Genomic DNA, 24,771 nt, shown 5'->3' on the forward strand with positions numbered 1-24,771 from the left:
AAAGCTTGGTACAAACGCTCCCATTCACTTGAATGGGAGCGTTTAACACCAAGCCCTGAACGCTGGCTGTAAACGCTCTGCAAACGTCCGTCTGAACCAGCCCTTAGTCAATGCAACATTACTGAGCACATAACCCAGAGCAACCAGATTAGTAAAGCTGATGTCTACGTAACTTTGGGATAATTGACTTTTCAGTGGCTTACAGAATAAAGGCTCACACACACGTCGGATTTTTCCAAACGACCAGTCGTTTGGACGTCAAATCAGGTGTGTGTACAGCGGGGTCGTTCAGCTAATAAAGCTGGTTTTGATGGATCCGTCAAAACCAGCATTATCAGCTAAACGACCGACTGTACACACACCCGATTTCACGTCCAAACGACGGGTCGTTTGGAAAAATCCGCTGTGTGTATGTACCTTAACACTCAAAACACCACCAATAAAAACTAAACCTATGATAAGCTGGTATACTGTTCTGTGGTTTCATTTGGCCTAAAGCTAGGTAAAGATAAGATCCTCAATGTACTGCATAGAGGTCACTAATAACTGTACAGAGATCTTTTTTGCACAACTGAATCTCAGTGTTCTCCCTAGAGCCATTTAAGTGGGCGGGCCGCCCGGGTAAATGCTTTTACCGCCCGGACGTTATTTATAGCCTCCTTCCATGGCTGGCTGAAGGTCTTTGATCTTCACTTTTCTATTCAGTTCAGCAGCAATGTCAACGCAGAGCAGACAGCCCACGCTGTCAGTCAGAGACATGATCTCCCCCTCCTTCTCAGCTTCTTCCTATCAGCAGCATGGAAGAGGGGCGGGGAAAGCTCGTAACAGCACAGAGCAGAGGAGTGTGACCCCGGGAGCTTTGAAGGAGCTGGAGGGCGGGGCGTACACCGAGGGAGCAGAGACTGACTTGCATGGCTCTATTCCTTATGGTGAGTAAGTTATTTCCCGGGCCACTGGAATGGCAGACGCTCTCCTCCTCCCCTTGTCAGTGCAGAAGCACAAAGCCCCTTCCTCTCCCCCTCCCTTCCATTCATCAGATAAGCTTTAATGTGTCTGTGGGCCGCTCATTAACAAATCAAAATGTTTATTTACTCCAAATTGTTCAAGCATTGAGAATTTACACTACCAGGGATGTGTCATGAGAGCTATAAGGAGCAGTTTACAGCCAGCTGCAGGAGAAGCCATTCACTCAGCCTCCTATCTCACTACACACACACACACCTTTGTAATCTAACACCAAATGTCTTTCTCTAGTTTAAATTAACCCCTGATTCTCCAGCTTTCAGAATCTGCACATGGATGGCTAAATGTTCAGTTTAGCCTGCCTGGTCTCAACTGTTATGCTTAGTTCACAATGCAATTTTCTCTGATTGACGGTCCAATCTGTTATTTCCAACACGTCTTATCTGATTCCCAATCGCTTTTCTAATCACGTCTATACAAAATAAATCAGAAAAATGATCGAGAATCAGATCAGACCTGTCAGAAATAATCGATTCGACTGTCATTCTGACAGAAAATTGCATTGTGTGTACTAAGCATTATAAAGACAATCTAACTTATATGCTCACAGAGAACTGTGCTTAAAATTAGCATCGTTTTTACTAAGTCCCTACTGGGGTTCTTACCACCCCTGGTGCTGCCTGTGTGATTAGTCAGCACTCTTCTCTGGCTCCTAGTGTATGTCCAGCAGCAGGAGTCATGCACATAGCATGCACCGGGCATGTTATCTGGTCATTGTCAGTCATGCATGTGATGATAGGGCTATGGCACCAAGGCCCCATTCACACTGGAATGCTTTTCAGGGGTTTTTCCAGCTCTTTGCTGATCGCCAGTGATCAGCAAAGTGCTATGACAATGTTACCTTATGGTAGCAATAATACTGCAGTTGTTATTAGTTTAAAATCGCTAATGTGCTGCCTGTAGCATTGTGGGAGCGTTCACAATGTTACTCTTTCCCAAAAGAGATGTCCCCCTCTCCACCCAGATTGGTGCCAACCTCTCCCGACCCAGCGTAACTCTCCCTCTGCCCTTAGTATTAGTTTACTTCCTCACCCAGTAGCAAACAGCAGTGTTCTCCCCAGGCTCTTTTAGCCGGGTGCTCCACCCGGCTAGTTTTGGTGAGCACCCGGCTGTCATTGGCTGACTTCCTCCTATTCTGTATATTCTGTAAGCAAAGTTGCACACAGAAGCATCGGCCCTGCATTCTCTCATCTTGCCCCACCCGGCTACTTTTTCATGCCACCCGGCTACTATTTCATGCCACCCGGCTGGAAAAAAATTCTGGGGAGAACACTGGAATCTCATTTAGCGCGCCAGCGAAAAAGACTGCTAAACAAATGCAAATTTTTCAGAAACTGCTTAGCCATAGCACAGTAGTGAATACAGTTTTAACTAATTCTGAATAATGTACAATGATCATTTAGAATGACTCATATTGCCCTTCTATAGGTAGCTTCCTGTGTGGATGCTTAGTAGATTGAGGACCTACTGCCTATGGGCGTTAATACAAATGTACATACAGGTAGGTATTCAAAATTGGTGGTTGAAAACCACTACATGTAAAAATCTCATAAGCAGCAAACTGACTCTGCCCTAACTGTGCTCCTAAGCGCTTTATTGGTGTTATATCGACAGGATCACCAGTCCTGCAGAAAATTCATGCATGGTAAGCAGCAGGATTTAAAAGGTTCTAAAGTAGTGAAATCATTCTACTGTCCATCTCATTGAGCACAAAGTAAAAAACATATCGGCGTAAATTACTCATTTAGCTAGACCACCGGAGGCGTATTCATTAAAAGTCAATTTGAAATACCATTCACAAGAGACAAGCTGAGTAAGATCAGTCCCCTGGTCCCAGCAAATGCATTAGTATAAATATACAATGTATGACTGATTCTGATATAGTGAGCCGATAAAGTAAAACTACTTATGCCCTGCATATATTTGCATTTTACACGCCTATTTTTATTACCATTTTAATACATCACTATTCAAATATAGATATGGATTTAAAGAAAAAAATCTTTAAAACCCAATGAGACTCGGAGCACATTCTGCAGTACAATGTATGCAATAAACCAATTATTTACAGGAGGAATTGAATATGCAGCACCAAGTATAAGACAGGCCTCCCCTAACCCATATAAAACTTAACCCTCCTGGCGGTAAGCGCAGGAGGATTTCTCAGGCCCTGCTGGGCCGATTTGCATTATTTTTTTTTTTGCTACACGCAGCTAGCACTTTGCCATGGTGACGGGGGAAGCCCTAATGGAAATCCTGTTCTGCACGGGATTTCCGGACGGGCTTGATCGCCATAGGCTCGCTACATGATTAAAACAAACAAACAAAACTGCTGCGCTGCCCCCTGGTGGTTTTTAATAGACCGCCAGGAGGGTTAACATCTGAATATAGAAAGTAATCCATGAAGAGGACTTGTGGACAAGCTGTATGAACTATAATTGCACCTTAAACGGGTTACTCAAGAAAAGATGGGAAACAGCATCATAAACTTATAAAAAAAAAAATGTCTTTGTTACAGCTGATACAAATTCTGCAATATAGGTTTTACGCTAAATACATACAGGGTGCATTTCCCTCTGTTTTCCTTCTGTCCTGTGTAAGAGTTCAGGTCCACCTTAACTTACCTAGGGGCTTCTTGCAGCACTCTGCAGTCATCCTGTGCCCACGCTGTTCTTCCATGAGCCCCTCAAAGCTGGCCGGTCATGGCCAGCCGAAGGCCACTGCGCATGGACGGCCCCAACCCATGCACACCTCAATCATGCTCCCATTGCCAGTAGCATTCTGCGTGTGCGCAGTAGCGATTTCCCTGTACTGCGCCTGCACAGACCGCTGCCGTGCACTGGGACATGATGAGGAGGCTTGGACACACGATGACTGCAGGGGGCTGCAAGAAGCTTCAGGCAAGTTAAACTGCTTCCATTTTCTTCATTAAGACTTCTTTAAGATCTGAAGAACGAATGGCCCCTTTAATGAAGCAGTGGCTTATGGGTAGAAGAAACCATGCATCCTGTATAAATATCCCTAACTCAGTGGCGTGCTTGATAAGGCTCTGGTGAAGATGCCCATGAGTATTGAAATGCATTAGCCAGCCATGAAGTGACTTCAAATTGATAAGCGAATGCGGCTGTCCCGAAACGTCACAGCCATACTGGTCATCTAAACTCTGTGGCATAATGGACAGCACTCCTTGCTGCACATTTTTCATGTTACTCAGGCTTTCACCCACATCCCAGAATCATACTGATAGGTTATTGCCCCACCCACACTGGAGTCAGACCACATTAGTGGTACAAGACTAAAGGCCTGTACCACCGCTAGATTAAAGAAGTCTGAGGCACCACTGCAGATAGCACACCCACAATGAAAGAGACCGGTTAGCAAGGTGTCTGTACATCCTCAGCCCATTGCTGTTGCCCAAGGGATCGGGTTCTGATCCCATTGGGCAACATACTATCTAACAAGTTTACAGGCCTTTACTTCCAAGGACACTAAACTAGAATATTGTTAAAAAAAAATAAAAAAAAAATGGATGGACTATTTTTTTAGTGTTTGCATATCTTGGGGCATGTGGGATATTAAAAAAAAAGGAACCCCAGCAGTTTGTCTTTAAAGGACTCATGAAGCAAAACCTAAATTTATCTTTACTTACCTGGGGCTACTTCCAGCCCTTAGAAGTCTCCTGGGTCCCTCGCCGCACCTCCGATCCTTCCCGTGGTACCGCTGGCAGGCAGTAAGGATCGTACTTCTGCCCATGAGTGTGCCCTCAAACATGGCCACGTTATCTAGAGAGCACTGCGCACAGTGCGCAGTACACTCCTGGTGATGCGGGCCGTGCATTTGCATGTGCACAAGCGTAGACCCTTATAGGCGGCTAGTGAGCCCCAGACAAGACCGGAGCTGCAGCAAGGGACCCCAATGACTTCTATGGGCTCGAAAAAGCCCCAAGTAAAGATAGATTTAGGTTTTCGTCACGTTTTCGCCTTGTGAGTTCTTTAACTATTACTTACATGCTACTCCTCCACTTTGGATTAGAACAGTGAAAAGTTAAAACCCACAGTTTAAAAGGGATACATCAAGTATGGACATGACTGCTTATGTGGTACTACTAAGCAGCAAATTTTGTACACCATCAATGCACATTTTCAAAATAAAATCCATGGTGCCCAAGACAAGTTTACCAGTTTCTGAAATGCAAAAAGCAATACTATAGTTATTGCTCTGTAGTCTCAGAACAGAATGTCCAGATTTACTACAAAGTAGCAGATTACATTTCCCAGAAACACTGCTGCAAAAGAAAACTATACCAGTCTTGTTTTCCTACTGCATAGCAATATAATTAAGGATCACAAAACACAAAGCTCTATGATAGCTAAGAGGTGGGACAAAGATGGACATCTATGCAGAGCTGTGGATGCAAAACAATTTTGGGTACCTGGAGTCAGATGATTTTTGTACCAACTCCACAGCCATGCATCCAGTGCTGTGGAGTTGAAGCCGAGGAGTCTGTGCAATTTTTGGGTACCTGGAGTCAGTGGACTCAAACTGAGGAGTAGGATGATTTGTGTACCGACTCCACAGCCCTACATGCATCTATATGCATAAAAGAAAACCTGAATGTAATGGTCTATAGGCGTTCTGTGTTTATGCATCCCTATGCCAGACTAGAGGCCTGCGTGGGTCTAATTTTTCAGACCCCGCAAGCTGCTTTTTGGTGAATCTGGTACCCGCACCGCAACCTACATGCAGGCCTCCAGACCTGCAACCCGACCTGCTTTTTCCAATTTATTATAAAACTAGTGACTAGTTTGAAAACGGGCTGTAGGCAAGTCATCACCTCGCACGCGCCAACCCCGCCGGCCAGCCGCCCTGTCCCAACGGCTGTCAGTGCTTGACATGCACAGTAGCGCAAAGGCACTGACATGCGGACACTTGAGGATTATTAGGTAGGATATACATTGGTAGTCTCACTAGAAGGCTGTAAAGTAAGTGAAACCTATTCTTATACTCAAAACAAAGCTAAAGTAGTGTTTAGTGGTGTTTTTTTTTCTTTTGACAAAATTATCTTATGCTTGATTGCTTGCTTTCAATACCCACAACCCGACTGGGATCAAACCGGGTACCCAACTCAACCCGCAATCCAGGTAACCAGCGGGTACCCAACCCAATGCAGGCCTCTACCACACATTTCTAAAAGCTTAATACAAAAAAAACTACTGCCTGTAGCGGACATCTATAGGTATTTTTGTGTTCCCATACTCCTGTGCCACTGATGTCTACAAAGCTTTAGTACAAAGTATGTCTCAGTGCCAACTTTATACTTTACTTGAAATATGCAAGCAATTCTAAATTGATGCAGAATGTGCAAATCTATGCAGCTTGAAATTAGACCAAATGCTTTCACTGCAAGATTTAATTAATCCATTTTATAGAAGATTTATATCTTGCTTTTCTCATGGTGGGCTCTATGCGCCAGAGCTGCAGCCACTAGGGCATGCTATACAGGCAGTAGCAGTGTTAGGGGGTCTTGCCCAAGGTCTCCTCACTGAATAAGTGCAGGCTTACTGAAGAGGAAGAGCCGGTATGTGAAACCTGGTGTCCGGTGTCAGAGGAAAAGCCCCTAGCCAGTACACTATCCAATAGATTTTCATAATTAGCACAATTGTTTCATAATAGTGTAATTCTCAATCATCTCAGATGTATTTGCACCTTAACAACAAACCTACTGGCCAATTTGGACTTTGGCACATGTGGATTTGGGCAAGACATTTAACAGCTTTTGTATATAAAAAAAATAAATACTGGATGTCGAAGGGTTAAATTATACAAAACTAATAGACCTAAGCCGGTTAAAATTAACGGGCTCTAGGTTTTCCTCACAGCCCTGTGACCACCGCCACATGTCAGCACGAATTCGCACACCTCCGCCCAACCCCCTGTCCCAAGAGCTGTCCGTGCTACACATGCACAGTAGCACAAATGCACAGACAGAGGGACAGGGGAAGCAGAGACACATGCTCATTATTATATAGGATAAACCCCCTAAGGCCCCATTCACACCTAAAAGCGCAAGACGCCAGCGATTACCACCAGCATTTTGCAAAAGTGATTTTTTTCCATTTTTAACGCGGAAAAACAAAAACAAACTGGACACTGCAGCGTTTTGGGAGCGATCACGATTAACGGTGCTATGCATGCTAATCGCCGGCAAACCGATGCATGTTACGCGTTTGAGGTCAACACATAACCACAAACGCAGCAGTGAGAACACTGCCATAGGCTTACATGGGCTAGCTGTTTTTAAAAACCGCCATCGTTTTGCGCTGAGCGATTCCCGCTCAAGTGTGAATGGGGCCTTAGGGAGCAGCAGGCATCAACCTTCACATATGTTGTCCTCCCATCTTATTCCTGCCGCAGCAGTTTGAAATACTTGTAGCATGCCGCCACAATGAAGTTTGGGAGATGAAGTCACATTAATGGACTACATCTCCCAGCATGCAATGTTCCAAAAGTCCATTGGGAAGAGCATGTCCCAATAGTAATGTCAAGATTGTAAGTGTGTGGGTGATCTTTTCCATGGTTTAATGTACTGCTTATAAATCAGTTAAGGCCACATTCCCTGTCACGGTAGGAATGCAATGGATGCTTGTGTTCCATCTGGTGCACTGAAGCATAGCCAATGAAAAGTATGCTTCACTCTTAATGTTAACATTTGTGTTTAGCAGTAACATTACACTGCCGCAACTGTTCTACCGCAATACACTCCCTGCACTCTGAATGTCGCATAGACTGTGCAGTGCAATAATCCTCATACCACACCGCCTGCTTTTTCCCATTTTACACGTTTTCAATATTGGCATGCAGAAGGTAACAATAGCAAGTCTACATTTGTCAATGTGGTTTCACACGGACTTCTACAGCTTTGGGACCGGACAGCTATAGAGTGAGGGGTCCAGGTGGTAGTTGCACCAAGGGCCTTGTATGTGCCATGTGCAGCTAATGCATGCATGTCATGTGAATTTAGAACACAAAAAACACAACTCATGGACTTTGAAAGAATTTGAAAAAAAACAAACAAAAAAAAAAAAACCTGGTGCAGCTGATAACATTTTGTACTAAAATGTTTTGGATTCCAGGAATATTTGCTTTGACACCAACAAAAAACAGGCTCATATATTTGACGGAATTGTAACAATGGCAAGTGATTACTGCTAGGAAAGGCATATCTAAGGCTCCTTTCACACTTTACAAATATGCTGCAATGCCATTTTTCTATCGCACCACAACATTTCATAAAAGTTGAACTGCACAGTAACAATGCAGTGTGACCATAACCTTGAAGTTATGCCAACAGGCAGATTGCAACCTAAAAAGAAAAAAAAGATGCTGAAGAATTAAGCTTCTGACGGACGCCAAAAAATGTTATTCGTTAAATGATCAAAGGTGCTAGTAAATAGGGATTGGTCCTGCACATGTGCACAGGGCTGTGGAGTCGGAGCAATTTTTGGGTACCCTGAGTCGGAGATTTCATAAACTGAGTCGATTTTGTGCAAAATCCACAGCCCTGATAAGTATTAGACTAAGGAGTCGAGAAGTCAGAGTCAGAGCCATTTTGCGTGGTGGTCAGTGGTTTCATAAACTGAAGAAAAAAAAAAAAGAGTTTTTTGTACGGACTCCACAGCCCTGCATCTGCAGCCAACCAACTTATGTTAACAGGTAGGGATGGTCAATAGGATGTGTTTGTATGCAGAATGACACGATTTTCATGGCAGCTATAAGTAACTTAAAGAAAAATGCACACAATGTGCAAAAATTATGCTGCGTGATGTCCATTTTTTCTGTATTTGAAAAACACATTGAAGTGTGAACTAGCCCATTGATTAACATTAGTTCTCAGTTTAAATATGTTTTTCTGTGCAGAAAACAGACAAGTGTGACCCCTGCCTCAGTGTTCAGTTTGTTATTTAAGTAAAAGCCAATCTTCACTTGCAGAAATATAAAGAAACGCCTAAGATGATGTAACTAGCATACATCAAAGCTCCGTCTTGTCAGTATAATGTGAAACGCTCAGATCCTGGCAAGAAGTCTGCTTTGTGTGGTTACTAGAGGGAGCTTGCAAACTTTTTTTTGCAATGGTCCAATACAAAATTTAATTCTAAGCATCAGCAATCCAAACAAAATAGTTGAAGTGGACCCAAATTAAAAATACAAAATAAAATCTATTTTCTAAATAATAATAATAAATAGCAGCCTTTTTTTCAGCTGCATGATGACAAATAAAATATTTTACATTTATAGGAGGAACCCCTCCCTTCCTTTTATATTCCCAGGACAGAATCTGGCAAACTGGTGGAGTAGGTGGTGTCCGGCAAAGGAGGAAGTGCTAATGGCTGCCACCTGTATAACCCTAGTTATAATTCTGAATACTATCAACAGGTTGTGTCGGTAAACGCTCATAATAAAATCGAGGTGGTAAAATTGGATGTGCACGCACCCATTCTGTGAACTGAACAGAACTGGTCATCTATAGCCTCTTTGGGCAGGGTCCTCTTGTGTCCTACCTGATCATGCACCTCCATTACTGTGCACCCATGCTATGCATTTGAGTGAACTCAACTTGCCTAATCTCCATGCTCCCATCCAGTGACTAAGCATTACCTTGTACTCACACTGTGCTGTGTGATCTGGTTTTTCTTATATTCCTGTATTGTCATATTGCTGTATGTCACACCTAAATATGGTCTGTAACCCAATCTAATGTCCAGTGCTGCGAAATATGTTGGTGCTTTATAAATAAATCTATCATTGAGCAATGCAGAAGCATTATGGGGCTCCCCACTGGATTGCAACAGATTAATGGGAATCCTCCCTCCACCAGGGAGGATACTCACTGATCCACCTACTCAGTGGACCAATGAGAAAACTCCCTAGGAAGGGAGGGAATTCCCATTGTTCTGTTGTAATCCAATGGGGAGCCCCATATTGGTGCTGCCAGGGACTCCAATCTGTATACTGCCTCTTTCCTACAGTAGATCTGATCGATGGACGCAAATGTGTCAGCAACAGAGATGACGGAAGACAGGTGAGTAAAATGGGTGAAATTCTCATAGGCGTCCACAGAGTTTATCGGCGATAAGCAATTATCTCTTACCACACAGCTGTCAATTTCGCTTATCAGAACTGAATGAACTAATCTGTTCTGAATGGACATGGATGTGAACAGATCCGATTGCCTCACATAGGATTTGCTTGCACGTCTTAATCAGTTATGCTCTAGTGAGCAGAGTGTTTTCATGGCAGTGTGAACCCAGCCTAAAGCTATGTACCAATGGCTAAATGTATCAGTTATCTCTGACAAATGATTATTAATATTCATTTATAAAGTGCCAACATATTCAGTGTTCCCCAATCCATCTAGCCTAATCTGCAAACGTTGCCAGCGACCATGGAAACGAACGATCGTTTAAATGATCGCAGCAAATTACCATGAAAACCAATAAGGATCGGAATGAGCCATCCAGATGGAGGTTTAAAAATGAACGATTGCCTGCATCATGAAACCTTTAGGCAGGGGTCACGCTTGTCTATCAGTTTTCTACACTTTTCAGCAAACTGAAAGACAAGCGTTGCCCCTGCCTTACAGTAGCTAAATGTAATTTGTAGAGAAAAACCTGACAAAATGTGCAGTATGTTCTTTTTTTGGCGCGCAAAATCTGCATTTAAGTGTGACTTAGGTCCTGTTTCGACTACATGCAGAAAAACAGACTTCAATGAATGTCTATGGGCCTGTTTCCATTAACCACTCAAGGACCGCAGTAATTTTCTATAATCTGTGCTGGGTGGGCTCTTCAGCCCCCAGCACAGATTGTGTGGCAGGCAGGGCGATCAGACTCCTCCCCGCCTTGTGCCTTGCGGGGGGCTCCTCAAAGCCCCCCTCCGCAGCACTATTCCGTCCTCCCTTTCCTCATCACTGTGGGCGATACTGGACGACGATTTCTTCCCCGGGTGTTTACATTTCGCCTGCGAGCCGCGATCGGAGGCTCGCAGGCTGTTCACGGAGACTCCCTCTGTGAACTGACAGGAGGCCGTTTCCATGGAAAAACCACTGCAACCAGCCGCCGCCTACCGGCGTTGGCTGGTCGTTAAGTGGGTAAACGAGGTTTTTCTGATGCAGATTTTCCCATAGGCATTCATTGGAGTCAGTTTTTCTGCATTCATTCTGCACCCAATCTGCGTGTAGTGGTAATAGGCCCTTATGCCCCATTTACACTTAAAGTGAACCTCCATACTAAAAATCGACTCAGCAGCACTGAAAAGGCTTGGTGTTTCTTTAATAGTTTTACAGCATCAGAACTTTGTTTCTCTTATACAAGCCTCATTTTTAGCTGCACAGAAGAAAACTGCCCGGGCATTTTTCCCCTGATGCTGTGCAAAGCATGATGGGATTTCTGATGTTCTCGTTCTGCTGTTTTGGTGCAATTTTTTTTTGTTGAGATTTTGAATTTAACATTTGAAGCCTAGCGCATGCAGCTGGGAGGGCTTATCAGGACAAAGGACAGTTGGAACTGCGTCTTATGCTCCTTGTCACCTCCTTTCAACCAAAAAGATGGCTGCCCCATGACAAAGATGGCAGCACCCATGAATCACAAACATTTGCCTGTTCTTTTAAAAACAGGGTGGGTAAAAAAATATATTCCCTATCTATTCTAATTAACATAACTAATGTAACTTAATGACAGTATCTTTGTTTAGGCTGAAGTTCCCCTTTAATCAGTTGCTCTCAGTTATAACTGAAAGGCCAACTGATTTTCAAAGTAATGCCCATGTTTTCCTATGGCACAGTTCACACTCAACACGTTTTAACTGACTTTCACAATGCACTGCCATGGAGAAGAAAAAAAATGCGTACTAACTGATTACGTGTAAACGGGGCCTTATCCCATTAATTAACATGAGTTCTAAGTTGAAATCAGTTTTTCGGTGCAGAAAACTCGCTTGTACGAAAGCAGACAAGTGTGACCCCTGCCTTAACAAATATTTGTTACACTATCGTGATGTAGAGCGTTCGAAATATATTGCGTCGTGGGTATGGACCTTAACACTTTTAGCCAGACCTTGACCAAGTGTGCAGATCAGATGGTTCTGACTGAAGTCTGACTGGATTAGCTGCAAACTTGTTTTAGGTGTGTGATTTAGACACTACTGCATCCAAACCAATCAGCAACACTGCCAGGCAACTGGCTTCTCACTTCAAGCTCGGCCTTCTCGTTATCCACAAACCAATGGTAATTCCTCAATGGCCAATAACAGTGACACAGAACATTTATATCACGCTCTTCTTTCCTCCTGGCGGACTCAAAGCACTAGAGCTGCAGCCACTAGGGCAAGCTGTATAGGCAGAGGCAGTGTTACGGAGTCTTGCCAAAGGTCTCCCACCAAATAGGTGCTGGCCTACTGAACAGGCAGAGCTGAGATTCAAATCCGGGTCACCTGTGTCAGAGGCAGAGCCCTTCACCATTACACTATTCAGCCAGTGCTTTGAGAGGGTTCCATAAAGCCAGACTGGTATAAAATAAAAAAACCAAAAACCATATCAAAAAAGTGTATACAGTTACAGTAAACAACTTTGAGTTAACAAAAACTAAGATGAGTAGAACCTCATACCCATAAAAGCAATGACAACCCTCCCCTCCCCCTTCTTTTAGGCAATAACCGTCCAAGCACCAGCAAAGCTATAAACCGACTGTCATTGGCCCATCCACCTCCGATGCTGCAAGCAGATTTGTGCCGGCCCCGCATCCCCCCCCCCCCCCCCCCCGGCTACTTTTACACAGGGCTGTGGAGTCGGAGTAATTTTGGGTACCTGAGTCAGAGGTTTCATAAAATGAAGAGTCGGATGATTTTTGTACCAACTCCACAGACCTGCTTTTACATGCCATTCAGCTGGGAAAAAAAAATTCTGGTAAGAACACCGATAACTGTTAGGATAGCGTATCCCACCACACCAGGGCTGTGGAGTCGGTACAAAAAATCTTCCGACTCCAACTCTGACTCCTCAGTTCATGAAAGCATGACGACTCCGACTCCGGCTCCCCAAAATGGCTCCGACTCCTTAGTCTAATACTTAAAAGCGATGTGGATTTTGTAAAATCAGCCGACTCAGACTCCTCAGTTTACGAAATCAACGACTCCCAACTCCGGGTGCCCAAAATTGCCCCCGCACCACACACACACACACACACACACACACACACACACACACACACACACACACACACACACACACACACACACACACACACACACACACACCTCACAGTGGAATATGCACCACACCCGTGCCGGCTCTCATCACCGTTGCGGGTAGGCTCCAGATACCTTCAATCTGACAGTCAGTGCAGTATATGAACTTCGCTTGTAGTCTAAAGCTTCAAGTTTGCTCCACTGAGCAGCTAATAGTGTGGTGCGGCTTATCGCTTCCAGGTTTCACCCACTGGGATGAGGTCATGGGCCGGCCTCAACCTGTATCACCCACCAATCAGGGCTTCATTAGATGGAGGCACAAGTGTAATCGTGTTTGGGAACAGCCTGTGGATCCATGTGGGGACAAAACCATTTGAAGCTTGCCAAAATATTTAGCCTCCTTATGGTATATGCATCTAAGGCTATCTGTACCAATAGCTGAAATATTTCCCTTTGAAGTGTCTGTACAAAACTTCACTGTTTTTGCACGGTTTGGCTCAGAAGATTCTCCTCGGTGTACACCATATATCCCCAAGCACAGGACATAGTTTGCCTGATTAATAGCATGCGCCCTGAGCGTCTCCTCCTGGCATGAAGCTTTCTAGTAGCACTGTTCGCCATCTGGAACGGATGTAGGCTGTTAGGGCTCGTTTCCACTATTGCGTTGCGAAATCGCTGCGGCAAAATTCGCATGCAGATGCGAATTTTGCATGCGTGTGCATGCGAATTTTCGTGCGAATTCGCACGGATGATGCATGCGAATTTAACCATGGCAATGCCGGTGTGCTTTTCCATTGATTGCATGCGAATTCGCATGAAAATTCGCATACCAAAACAGCATGCGAATTTCCTATTAGGGCTTGTTTCCACTGTTGCGACGCGATTTCGGCCGCATTCCGACGCTTGTAAAAACGCATGCGGATGCGTTTCCACATGCGTTTTTACCCGCGATTTCGCATGGCAGGGTGCCATGCGAAATTAACCATGACACTGCCAGGGCTAAATAAAATTGAAAAAGGTGCGAAATCGCACGCGAAATCGCGGGTAAAAACGCATGTAACAAACGCATGCGTTTTTACTATTAAATACATTAGCGGCGATTCGCACGGATTCCCGACGCAGGCGAAATCGTTGGCTCTTTTGTGCGTTTTTTTCACGCTGAAAAACGCACCTCAACAACGCTACAGTGGAAACAGGCCCATCCACTTGTATTACATGTGCGGATCTGCATGCGTTGGACGCATGCAGATTCGCGATAGTGGAAACGAGCCCTTAAATACATTAGCGGCGATTCGCATGCGTTCCACTCTCAGGCGAATTCGTTGGCTCTTTTGTGCGTTTTTTCACCGCTGAAAAAAACGCACCTCAACAACGCTACAGTGGAAACAGGCCCATCCACTTGCATTACATGTGCGAATCTGCATGCGTTGGACGCATGCAGATTCGCGATAGTGGAAACGAGCCCTAAGTTGTATTCTCTGCCAGAAGCTGGCTCTTAGAAGCAATTTTAGAAGGTAAGCGCAGCTCAGGTAAAATGTCTTACGTCTGTCATACACACACAAATAAGAACCACATTTTTTTTATTTTTCAATAAAAAGCATGCTCAAGCAGACCAATTTCTTAAAAAGGAACCTAAACTGAGAAGGATATGAATTTTTCTGTTTAAAATACCAGTTGCCTGACTCTACTGCTGATCCTGTGTCTCTAATACTTTTAGCCACAGCCCCTCAACAAGTATGGAGATCAGGTGCTCTGACTGAAGTCAGACTGATTAGCTGCATGCTTGCTTCAGGTGTGTGATTCAGACACTACTGCAGCTAAATAGATCAGCAGGACTGACAAGCAACTGGTATTGTTTAACCACTTCAGCCTACAGGGTTGAGATTTTTTTTTTTTTTTTTTTTTTTTTACATCGAGCAGCTTTCACCTCCCATTCATTTGCCAATAACTTTAGCACTACTCATCACAAAGAGTTGATCTATATCTTGTTTTTTTCCGCCACCAACTAGGCTTTCTGTGGGTGATACATTTTGCTGAGAATTAATTTATTCTAAATCCATTTTAACAGGAATATTAAGAAAAATGGAAAAAAATTGCTCAGCTTTTGGCCATTATAGTTTGAAATTAATACATGCTACCATCATTAAAACCTATGTACTTTATTTACCAATTTGTCCCGCTTATTACACCATTTAAATTATGTCCCTATCACAATGTATGGCGCCGATATTTAATTTGGAAATAAAGGTGCATTTTTTCAATTTGCGTCCATCACTATTTAGAAGCCCATAATTTATTAATATTGGTATACTCCTTTGACGTGAATATTTAAAAAGTTCAGACCCTTAGGTAACTTTTTTATTATAGTAATTTTTTTATTTTATTTTTTATTAAAACTTGTTTGTGGGTATTTTTTGATGTGGGAGGTAAACAGGGGATTTTAAATGTTCAAAAATGTATTTATTCAATACGAAGTGTTTTTTGGTGTAGTTTTCTATTTGGCCACAAGATGGCCACAGTCAAAAAGTCCTCGGAGCAATCAATCTCGCTCCCCGGAAGTAGTATGAAGACGGGGAACTTTTTGATCTCAGAAAAGCTGCAGCGTTTGAAGAGACGCTGTCGGCTTTTGTTGGGGGGGGGGGGGGCAGCTCAGCGGGAGCGCACACGGGGGGCCCCGCGGGAGTGCGCGCAGCCTAACTGGACGAAAATTTTCATCCAGTTAGGGTGAAGTGGTTAAGAGCAAACCTCCGAATCCCCTCAGTTTAGGTCCCCTTTTAGCTGACTTGCTCTCACCCTTGCTGGAAATCTGCCAATCAGAACCACAACAACCTCTACTGGTCACACTGGCTCTAATTTGAGGAGTTGTCAATCTTTGTTTCCCACAGAGATCAGGTCAAAAAGGTACATACACAGATAGAAATCAGCATGTTGGATCCTTAACTACTCAGAGCAACATCACCCCCCCCCCCCCCAATAAATATGGAATGCCTAAGGGCCCGTTCAGACTACAAAATGCGGACCGCAACGCATGCGGACCGCAACGCGTACGAACGCACGCATGTCCGCGTTCATATGCGTTGCGTGGCTGATCCCATCACTGAAAAGTGAATGGGACAGCCGCGCGTTTTTGTAAAATCTGCGTGCAGCATGCGTTCCCGGACCGCACAGGTCCGGAACGCATGCTGTGTGAACATCAGACATTGCACTCTATGCAATGTCTGATGTCGTGCGTTTTGGCCACCTGCACGCGTTTCCAAAACGCGGCTGGAAACGCGTGCAGTGTGAACGGGCCCTAAAGGCCAGTGATGCGTCTGTACAGCACTGGCCCCGATTTGTCATCCAAGGGATGATTACCCAAAACCTGATGGGTGATAATCATGTGTATACTTAGCTTAAGAATGCATACACATTCAATTTTGATTGGCCGGTGATAGGCCAATTTTACCACTCCACTGCAATATGAGAGTGTGTTCATAGTATACAAGTTCTACAGGCTAGTGTCCAATCACCTGAGGACAATGAGCGGACCTATGAAATCCCTTTTGGCATTTTCAGACCAGTCTTGTTCAGGGAATATCAGCTCACAAATACAGCACTCTGCATTACTGATTTCACCGTACCTACCACTTCCAGCAATGATAGAATCTATGAGTATATATTTCTGTCAGAATAATCTGTGTGACTCACTGCCCGAGTTCCCCTGTTCATCCTACATTTTAGCATGGGGTGTTACTGGAAAGACAAGATAACATCTGTTGACAGATTAAGCCCACACAGTGTGATGCTGGGCATATCCGGCGCGATTATTCCTTATCAATCGAGCCGCTGATGGCTCGATTGATAATTTCCGACAGGTCCGATGACCCCGCTCGATCCCCGCCCGCGGGCGGACAATAGCGGGGAATCGAGCAGAAGATAAGGAGCGCCTGCGGGGACGAGCGGGAATCGATCGACGGCGGCGGGGATGACCCGTGTATTCCCACTTTAACTTCTCCACTTGTTCTTTAGAGAGCATAAAGCTGAAATCTGAGCCCAACTCAGTTTGAGTTTTGGAGAGGGGAGAAGGGGGAAAAAAAAAAAAAAAGTGCTAGAAAAACAAGACCAATCACATTGCTAAAAAGGATGGCCTGATTTCCTCCTAAAACATGGTATACTAAAATGGACATGTGCTGTGCACATTGACAGCAGATATGCTGTCATCATACAGCACAAAACCCTTGTTCAGCGTCTCTGCAGTGTCCACTGCATCAGATAGGCATATTATTGCTTTTATGACAACGCTTAAATGCTATTGTTTAAACATTTCCATTCTGTGCTGTGTGTTGTATTGGTGAAACAGAAAGTCCTGACTTGTACAATTTGTATGGACACCAATGGAAATCAGTAGTTTTATCATCATAGCACTGAAAGCGCATAAATAAGTCTCAGATCAAAACATCTTTGTGGAGTTGAATAAGTTACAAAGGAACGAGTTATGTATTCATAGATGCCACCAGACTGAACAGGTGGCTTTCATTTTGGATTGAAGCCTAATCTACACGGAGCAATCTAGCCGCCAGATCGACTGCCGCGTACCTGCTTGTGCGTCAGATTCGATCCCCCCTCGTCCCCGTCGCTTATCTTCCGCTCGATTCCCTGCCATTGTCCGCTCATGGGGAACGAGCAGGGAATCGGCCTCGGCGAGATCAGACCTGTCTATCGCTCTGTGTAGACCCAGCTTTTGAGTTAGATCACGTTTAGCATAGCATCCTTAAACATACCCATTAGACTGTAGTGGTCCATTCCATGAATCAATTTTAGGGCTCGTTCACACTTGAGTGGGAATCGTGCGATTTCCCGCTCAGCGCAAAACATTTGCGGTTTTTAAAAAACTCTAGCCCATGTAAGCCTATGGTAGTGCTCTCACTGCCGCCTTGGCGGTTAGTGTTAACCGCAAACGCATGACATGCAGAGTTTTGAGATTAGCATGCATAGCACCACTAATCGCGATCGCTCCTAAAACGATGCAGTGTCTAGTGATTTTTCCGCGTCAATTGTGGAAAAAAATCACTCCCGCAAAACGCTAGTGGTAATCGCCGGCATTTTGCGGTTTTACATGTGAATGGAGCCTTAGGTTCTGGTGTCAGAGCCCAAATTACTACCCCTGGCATCTGTCTATAGAAAACAAAAAATAAAAAAACAAGACAGCTACTTCATACCTCAGCTCTGTATCACTAAAAGAAACCTTGTTGGACTATTTACACTAAGTGCTCTCACCAGAAATGTATCTTAGCTTGGTGGGGTATAAAGCAAAAAGGAACCAAGTCCCAGCACACCCAAGTAATTCAGTTTTCTTGTTGCAAAGTGCTTTTAGCCATACCAGTTTCATACCACCCGTTACTACAGATTGGGGGCTGCATTATGACACCTTGGCAAAGAAAATCAGTCATTTGCAGCTTCTGGCAAAAAAGGCTGCTGGGAACACAGTAATAGGCAGATGTCTTTCAAATTCAAGTGCCACTGCAATGTGGAACAATGATCAGATGCAGGATGCTGTCCCCATACTGGCTAGTACAGTAAGGGCTGGTTCAGACGGACGTCTGCGTAGCGTCGCGTCTGGGGGCGTTGCGGCAGGTGCGTGGTCAGGCTTTCAGTAGCCTTCGGTCGCGTCGTGATGCGGTCGCGTTTTTTTTTTCCCGTAGGGGAACATTAGCCGTCGCGGTTGGCCGCTCCCTGGAAGCTACATGTTGCTTCCAGGGGCAGCCCGAACGCTCGCGAAAATCGGGACCCGAACGCCGCGTTCGGGTAAAAGCGCGCAATAGCTCGGTGTAAACGCTCCCATTCACTTGAATGGGAGCGTTTACCGCGACGGTCCGAACGCTTGCGGTAAACGCTCCGCAAGCGTCCGTCTGAACCAGCCCTAAGGTGATAGCACAGTAAAAAAAAGACTGTCAGACCTCTGAATGGGAGGCATGTTTACATTTTCTCTGGAGACCTGCAGACATGCACAACATTCACCAACGTTTAGGGCTTGTTCACATTAGGGACGATTTTGTTTTGTTTTTTAAGCACTGGCGATTTTAAAAATAGCCTTAAAAGCGCTTGTGTAGTGTTCGCTTATGTGAGTGTTCTCACATAAGCGATGAGCTTTCTATCCAATAGCAAATGTGGCTCCTGTGCCATTTTCAGAGTGTTTGCGTTTCAATAGAAAGGATAGGGATATCGCTAAGCACTTGAAAGAGTGCTTTGAAAAGCAATTTCCCAAGCGCTTTTAATGAATAAATACAGTTTCGGGGGTAGTGTTCACTTCCTGACTGACGTCAGCAAGAGGGGGGGGGGGGGGGAAGCTACACAAATGCTTCTCTAAGCACAAAACACTCTGAAAGCGCTTAGAAAAGCACTCAAAATCACTCGGCGCTTGCGATTTACAATGTGGACCAGGCCTTAGATGGTGAAGCTATTGTCAAGACAAGATACGGGGAGCCTTTTTCCCCTGGATCAAATGGAATATGTGAAGGTGCAGGACAGAAATGCACCAAGTGTTTTACGCATTTTATTTTTACTGGTTGAACACGGTCTTTTTAACCAAATCGTGAGCCCCATTTCATTCTTATAAGTAGGATGGTGACCAAAAAAAAAAAAAAAACGTTTTGTTCGTATATTATAAGTAGCCCTGAGACCAAACTTTCCAACAACCACTAAAAAGCACTTACTTTGGGGAAATATGCTCTATTATTCCACACTGTCTCCAAGTACTAGTGTGGAGCTAAAAATAGGAGCTATTCAAATCCCAGTTTTTACTGTAAAATTAGTTTGCATAAGAATAAACCTGACTCAAGAACTGCTGGTAAATCAATCAGCAGTTTCTGAAACAGGTTTATCCTTTGATGTAAATTTCTACTGGAAACTGAATTGGCATAATCGGGACAGAATGCAAGCAGAAATCTCTAGCCAAACAGGGTTAAGGGCTTGGGCCCACTAGAAATCGCAAAAAGCAATCACCAAGCACTTTTTGTAGTGATTATATAGCAGCATTTTTCAGAACCATTTCTGGTGATTTTAAAGATCTTTTGAATTTAACATGATTGATTTGTACAGTGATTGTGCAGCAATCCTTTACTTTGCATTGAAGCACAAATAATCCAATAATGCAGCAAAACCGCAAATGTGATATAGGGAAATTGCGATTGGTTATGCAATATCACCTCCACTGATTTTTATTAGCCTTGTGCTTTAGAAATCGTCTGCGATACCCAAGTGTGGCTGAAACTACTCCCGTGGGTCTCAGTCCTAAGTTCCAACATGGAAAACGTTGTTTTTGATAAGTAACCCCCACGACTAAAAAAAAAATATATAAAAAAAAATGGTTTCACTAACACCATCATGAGCCATTAACAGTATGAAGAAATGCTTGACACGGCAGAGCATTCCTATAGCTGCTAAAAAATGGGACATTGAGCTGCAGGCGGCCCCACAACAGTTTTGTCTGCAAGAAACAATAGAAATCAAGTAAACGCTTCCAAAAACATGCCCATTGCAAACTCCGGCAACTGAAATTTCTTTTACAAATATAACAGTACCACAAAGTCCACTCTGCTTTCCAGTAAAAGTATTTTTAGGTCACTGAAAGCTGCAGATACTTATAAGTTTCCTAGAATATCCAGAATACATGCAAGCACTTCTGTAAGGTCACAGATCACAAGAGTGGCTCTACATAACAGCAGCCAAGATGACCACTTGTTCAGTCGCTATTAATTCATGTCTGAGTCTTTGCAAGACCACGTACCACAGCTAGCCTGCCCCTCTATCCTCTACATTCTACCTTCTCAACATGTGGTATGCATACCCCAGGGGGTACTACATATGATGGTCCCAGGGAGTACTCAGGCTTGATCTAGTTAATTTTAAAGTGATAAATCCTTAAATTAAAATTATAGCTAACTAAACAATAGTAAACACTTGGAAATTGTTTATAAAACTATTACAATGGGTGCTAGTCTAGTTTAGGGCACCCTCATAGGGAACAACATCGTTTCTATTGCGCTTTTCTCCTGGCAGACTCAAAGCACCAGAACTGCAGCCACTAGGACAAGCTCTATAGGCAGTGGCAGTGTTAGGGAGACTTGCCCAAGGTCTCCTACTGAATGGGCGCTGGCTTACTGAACAGGCAGAGCCGAAATTTTAACCCAGTTCGCCTGTGTCAGAGCCCTTCAAAGCAATGTGTAGCAAGCACCTATAGTGGACCGAGGAAAGGATTGGACGTGTTCTCCACTCCAGTCACCTGTGCACTACAGGTGTCTTCCCAAGCAAATGTTCCAATGAGTCAGCGCCGTCTTCAATAAAAATAGCTCTTATTTAGTATCAAAAATCATTAAAAAAAAAATGATGAACAAGCAGCCAGCGAAAGCTCCGTTGTTTTGGGCTATCTGCCCTTTCTCAAGCTGTAAAGCATGTCATCCCAGACAGAGCCCTTAACCATTAAACTATCCAGCCACAGTTCATAGGGAAACCTCATAGGGAACAGTTCTCAAATCACGCAATCATTTTAGCAGAATTTCCCTATGAGGTATCCTGCTGGGTCCCCTCAAATAGAATAGCACCTTACAACGTACCACTATTAAATATATCAGTGTCAGGGGTACATGAGATTACTTTAACATACCAGGAGGTACTTGGTGAACAGAGGCTTTCAAAAGGGGTACATACCAATGGAGAAACACTGCACTACATGACCACTAGAGCATTACGATTTTTCTCATAGTAATAAATATCTAGACAGTGGGGGCTGAACTGGAAGTCTGTATTATTAGTCCAATCAAAGACAGTAAGCTACAGATTAACAAGCTTAACCAATCAAACATCCACCAATCGACATCCAAATAAAAGATAAACCAAACAAAAAAGTACCATCTCTTGACAGCCACTGTTTTAACATTTTATATTTGCAAACTTTTGATTGAAGGTCAATTTTAAAGTGCATGTTACCTGCACTGGAAGCCCTAACAGCATACCTCACCTCTCTCTGCCAATACAAAGAACTACAATGATTTTACATGAGAGGTCACAGCTAACAAAGCAAGGCCATCAGCATAAGGAAGAATAGGGCCCTATAGGGGGAGCCTGTCCCCGCTCAAGGCTCCAGGCTGCTGCGGGTCACGTGGTGCTGATCTCCGGCCCGGACGGGTTAATATGGGCGGCCAGGGGAAGTGCGGTCCCCTCACATGGCGCCTGCACTACAATGAGCGCGGCCCTCCTGAGGCGCAGAGCCTGAGCGCGGCCTGGGAATGGTCGGGAGCCAGCGCGGTGCTGCTTACCTCACACAGGACGAGATGTGACCGCCGTGAGGAGAGAGAGGACAGAGCGGGACGGAGACCGGGGAAGGGAAGAGAGGGGGAGGAAAAACAAGGGAGGAATGGGGAGGAAGGAGCGGTCCGGTGGCGAGGAGGCCCCGGGGAGGGAGGGAAGGAGAGAGCCGGGCGGGCGAGGAATGGCGACGGCGGGAGGGGCTGGCGGGAGCTGCGGCTTCTGCTGCTGCCTCTGCTGCTCTGGGAGGGGGAAAGGAGGCGCGCGGCGCTATCAACCCGCCCTCGCCGGAAGTCTGCGCTTCTCACCGCCGCCAGCTAGAGGGCGCTGCAGGCAGTCATTATGGAGGCTATGCGGAAAGCGGCAGGACGCTAGTGAAAGTATCTCGTCTGTAGGCGCGCTGGCCGTTGTTTGCGGAGAGCGGGTTGCATTTAGCATTCTGCCCGCTTCACCACACAACCATATGAGTGCATATTGCCCCTGAGGTGGTGGCGCCATCTTGCTACACCTCCATGATAGAGAATGTACACCAGCGTGACGTGCGAGCAGCAAGATGGCGGCGCAGGCGCGTGACGCGCTTATAATTTCAGCGACGCATCTGTGCAGATATTGAAGAGACTGCGCGTGTTTCTGCGCCTGGACGTCACTGTTCTGATCGTTATTGTTGTACTAGTGCGGGGGACGGTGCAGCGCAGCACACTCTGCCCGCAGCTGCTAAAATGGCTGGTGTGAAGAGCTGGAGAGCATTGATGAGGGGTTTGAGAGATACAAAATGGCTGCGGTGATGTTTCCGGCGTGGGCTGCTGTTGGGGAGGGCACGCTTCAAGATGGCCGCCAGTGGTCTATCTTGTTTTGAGAGTACCAATATGGTGTCATTGACATACTGATTCGGAGTATTAACCCTGTATCTGCCAGAGCACGGAACTGTTAACCTCTTGACTTTGTTTTTATCTCCTGTTTACTTATTTTTTTTCTAAGGAATCTAAGTTTTACCCTGATAGGTTTTGTTCCTGATGATGCCCTTCGGTCTGCAGTGATCAAAAATACTATGAATACTGTTATGTTCAGCTTTGTTCTTCTTATTAAAGTGGAATTTCATGAAACTGCTCAAAACCTTATTTTTTTTAATCCTGTCTTGAGTATCACATAATCTCCACCAGACTCCATTATGTAATTATGAGTCACACCCCCTTCCATGGAGCTGTATAGTGGTGAGGGTGGTTGTCATTATGGGCTAAAGCCACTGCGTTTTTTTTAACTGAGAGAAGCTGGTGAAGAGGAAGATTCTAACATGTTGATTAAAAAAAATAAATATATATATATATTTATACTCCCATCCGGGATGTCTGATCTGAGTGAAGTTATTTTAAGTAAACACATGAGGTACCTGCAAATGGATATTACATACTTACCTCACCATCAGTTTCTCTCAGAAGTTCACCATTTATTTTTAAAACAATGGCCTCAATTCACTAAGATCATGGTGGAGATAATAAGGCAAGAAGACATTGCTCTTGCCTTATTAAGGTGAAGAGATCAGTTTTCACAGAAAGGCAAAGAGGCTGTCAGTAAGGGGAATCAATGCGGGAAAACACCGCTGCTGGTATTTTAGACTTCTGGGTGGGCATTCATAAAAATTTATCCAGGTGCGGTAGCAGTGCGGAGATTCCCCGAACTAGGCAGGCGGAAGGGTTGCGGAGACACCGAAGCTGCCGAGTTGATACATTTCTCCGTGTTCCGCTCTGCTGCAGCTGCCTGGGAGGTCTGTGTGTCTCAATTCACTTACATTGGTATCGCCACATCAGAGTGAGCGGTACTTCCCAACCTCACACCGCTTGCAGTGATCTTTATGAATTAACATTTTGCTACATTTGTTCCGATAATCACCGCACAAGGCGGTGATTTATCACTCTGCTTGGTAGTGTCATTTTTTTTATGCGGAAAGAGCCTTTATGAATACTGACTTTGCTGAGTGTTCGGTAAAGTCAGCTGTTTTATGCATTTCCGCATGCGGAAATGCTTTATGAATGATAGCCTTAGGCCCCGTTCACACTGCACGCGTTTCCAGCCGCGTTTTGGAAACGCGTGCAGGTGGCCGACACGCACGACATCAGACATTGCATAGAGTGCAATGTCTGATGTTCACACTGCATGCGTTCCGGACCTGTGCGGTCCGGGAACGCATGCTGCACGCATTTTTTGCAAAAACGCATGGCTGTCCCATTC

At 44.6% G+C, this 24,771-nt stretch overlaps 1 protein-coding gene across 8 annotated transcripts in view; it reads right to left on the reverse strand.

Moving 5' to 3' along the window:
- Positions 1–22,815, reverse strand: part of PCBP2 (poly(rC) binding protein 2) — a 68,640-nt gene extending 45,825 nt beyond the window's left edge. For 4 of the 8 annotated variants that reach the window (XM_068267191.1, XM_068267190.1, XM_068267188.1 and 1 more), the window contains exon 1: positions 22,557–22,814. The gene's annotated coding sequence lies outside the window, so the exon portion shown is untranslated. Of the gene's footprint in view, positions 1–22,556 lie in introns of all 8 variants that reach the window. The other 4 variants (XM_068267189.1, XM_068267187.1, XM_068267186.1 and 1 more) reach the window with 2 other exon arrangements.
- Positions 22,816–24,771: the final 1,956 nt, after the last annotated feature.

Source organism: Hyperolius riggenbachi, chromosome 2 (assembly GCF_040937935.1).
Source record: "Hyperolius riggenbachi isolate aHypRig1 chromosome 2, aHypRig1.pri, whole genome shotgun sequence".
Classification (NCBI taxonomy): domain Eukaryota; kingdom Metazoa; phylum Chordata; class Amphibia; order Anura; family Hyperoliidae; genus Hyperolius; species Hyperolius riggenbachi.